The sequence below is a fragment of the Ochotona curzoniae genome, unplaced genomic scaffold (genome assembly GCF_017591425.1).
Source record: "Ochotona curzoniae isolate NIBS_2020 unplaced genomic scaffold, NIBS_Ocur_1.0 scaffold_1852, whole genome shotgun sequence".
In the NCBI taxonomy this organism is placed as follows: Eukaryota; Metazoa; Chordata; class Mammalia; order Lagomorpha; family Ochotonidae; genus Ochotona; species Ochotona curzoniae.
Window position 1 is genome coordinate 22,549,032 of NW_024467087.1, and position 3,241 is coordinate 22,552,272.

Below are 3,241 nucleotides of genomic sequence, written 5' to 3' on the forward strand. Positions count from 1 at the left end.
GAGGGCCCACATGAAGGGTAAGCGTTCTTCAATACAGGGAGCTCTGCACAGCATCTACATTTATACTTGGACAAGAGTCCCTAAAGCTTATGCAAAGGCATGGTGTTGTTCCCATAGCTGGTATCTGAGCACAGAGGAGCTGTGCAGACCCATTTCCGAAAGCTCTTCCCCCAGACCAGCCCTCTCACCACCTGCACCGCAGCCACACTCTGGAAGAGCACTTGCTGTCAGCTCTCAGTAAATGACTGCAAAAATGAAACAAGTCATCTCAAACCAAGTCATTTCATCTTAATTATAAGTCTGATTCCCAGAATTTGCAGAATCAAATGAAAGAATCCAACACACTGGCTGTCAATTTGGGAGGGGAGCATGGAGCTCAACACCCACACTTTTAAACATTGGCTCCATCCAGGCAGGGTTTCTGGGAAGTTCTAAAAACTTATAACTTGCCTAAAAATTGAAGCAAGCATGCACAATTTTGAATAAAGTTTCCTTGCCTTGAGCACAGTGAACAGGTTAAAGAAATGCTTCCATGGGAAATTATATATATTCATCTATCTATCTATCTATCTATCTATCTATCTACATCTTGAAGTGTGTCTTGTGAGTGAAGAATCTCTTGAGCAATTTGTGTCACCCAAGGAATTTTTTTTTGTCTTGGTGGTACTATTTTAAATGTTAAACCATTGGTTCACAATTGAGATTTTATTGGTGTTGAGAATCAGCACACAGATATTTCAATTTGTTTACAATGCTTAACACATGTACTGAGAGTGTAACAAGCCATGAATTGTATTTTTAAGGTTACCGCAGTGACTTTCCAGCTTCAAATTTAGAGACAGCCCTTCCTGAAGAGCTACCAAGTACCAGTGTCTGCAGTGTTGCTGTCACCTGAATCCCACCCACTCACGATTGATTATCACATATATGACATGCACAAGTCTCCCATCTTTCACAGAACATTAACAAAACAGTTATGAACCCTGGACTCCCACAGTCAAAAGTGTTACAGAGTGCACATGGTTCTGACGGAACAACAAGGAGTGGTTTTCTATAGGAAACAGCCTATTAACAGCATGGGAGAAGTAGCTGATCACTTCCAAGACAGATGACATGCACAACTGTGACTCCAAATTACCATTTAGTATGCATTGTGTTGTAGGATATAAAAAACACCCACCTGTGGGATATGAAGCTGACACCCAGGCAGGCAAGAGCCTGTCCTAATTCAATATCCCACTATTTTCTGATTGTATCAAACAATAAACAACCAGCAAATGATTTCACCTCTTAAAACAACTCATAATCATTTACACTTTAAAAATGTGATGGGGTGACCTTCCCTCCTTATTAAAAATGTTTCTAGAGCTACTAAAAAAAACTTGCATTTACAAAATAGTTGATAAAAAAAAATGTTCCTCTGGGTTGTACAAGAAGGGAGACAAGGACCACTGATAAGACATGGTTTATGGTATTAATCAGACTTGGCTCCCTTCTCTTCTGCTTGGTAAGAGGCGGGACCCCCTCCCCTCGTTTTTAGTGTCTCCGTTTTCTGTGGGCAAGTCTTCTTTAGTTTCTTATTTGGCCAACTTGGTCTGTTTGCCTTTTGCTCCCTTCTTTCCCCTAGCTCGCATCTTCTTGTCCGATGACTTCTCCATGCTGGCTGCCTTCTTGGGCTTCATGTCCACTTTTGCAGGAACCGGTTTAGCCAACAACCTGGCTGATCTCCTCTTGGGCTCTTCCTTCGCTGCCCTTTCATCAGAGCTGACCTTCCTGTTGGGCATCTTGGCAGCAGGAAGCTCATGCGGCGGGGTGACTGCGGGCAGTGGCTCACTGAGAGCCTTCATGAAGCTGGGCTCACCTGGCTGCTGCCTCTCCTCCCACGGCCGGAGCTGCTGGGACTAGCGGCTGGTGGTACTATTTTAAAGAAGTGGGTGTTTGGGGGGAAGTTGCTTTGTTTTTCGATGACACTATTCTTTTCTAATTTTTACAGCCTTTTTATGTTTGTTATTCTTTTTTTTTTTTAATTTTTCAAGATACAGTTCCATAGGCTCAGGGATTTTCTATCCACTGTTTTCACCCATATTATTGGAAAAATCTAGTCCTTCAGCAACAATCACAAGTCCCTCATTCTGTGCTTTAAGTGTATCATGACATTGTAGCTCTAGATGATGGTAGAAACTTCAGCATCCTATTTTCAAGACAGATGCAACAATTCCATTGGCAGTGTTTCTGATGGTACTATTTAAAGCAGTAAGTTTTGCGGGGGGCAGCCAAAAGCCTTGGGACCCTGCACAAGTATGGGAGATCCAGAAGAGGATCCAGGCTCCTGGAACAGCTCTGGTCATTGCGGCCACTTGAGGAGTGAATCAGCAGATGGAAGATCTTCCTCTCTGTCTCTCCTCCTCTCTGACTTTCCAATAAAAAATAAGTAAATCTTTTTTAAAAATTAAAGCAGTGAGTTTTGTAAAAGTTCTTTGATTGGGAAGCAGATTCAACCCTCATAGATTCTTAGCCGTGTTCGGTTGAAATCCTTTTTAATTTACTCAGGTAGGATTTGGTTAATCTGTACCATTGGGCCATAAGATGGAAAGACTGCCCTTTGAGACCATAGCAAACCATGGTTTATGTAGAAGAGGATATGTTCCAAAACTAAGGACAAAATGCAAGAGGAGTTGGTTAGCTTTGCTCTACTGTGAATTGGTGAATGCACTTCTGGGAAGGAACTGTAGAAATGGTGGTGGTGATTTCTTTTTAACTTGTGCCCAGTTGACTAAATTTTCCTAATTTTGGAGGCGAAAACATTAATGTGTTATCAAGGAACTCAACAGTATTCTCTGCAAACTAATGAAGCCACAAGCCCACTGGAACCCCAATGACCAAGTTGTCCTTGTTAGATCTAAATTTTTGCCTGCTAGCGTGGTGGGCCTTCAAGACCCCCAACTTGGAGGCTTTTTGACATTGGCACAGGTACATACAGCACACACACAGTGGCTTCTTTGGGGGAGGGAGGCTCGGCAGGCACCCAGCCTGGAGGTTAGGTTTTTTGGCCCGCACAGGAGGGGCTTGGTTGGAGGGAGCTACCAGCAGTGTGGCTGCTGCTGGAGGTACCTGAGCCAAGTTGGACTCAATGCTTGGGGCCCTTGCCACAGCCACCACTGCCACTTGGTGAACGAGTCCTGGACTTTGGGTGAATCAGCATGCCAAGGCTCCACCCACTGGTCACCTGGCAGCGAGCTCT

General features: G+C 43.8%; 1 pseudogene; it reads right to left on the reverse strand.

The window, feature by feature from the left end:
• Positions 1–1,474: 1,474 nt before the first annotated feature.
• Positions 1,475–1,784, reverse strand: LOC121169007 (annotated as a pseudogene).
• Between the last annotated feature and the right edge of the window lie 1,457 nt (positions 1,785–3,241).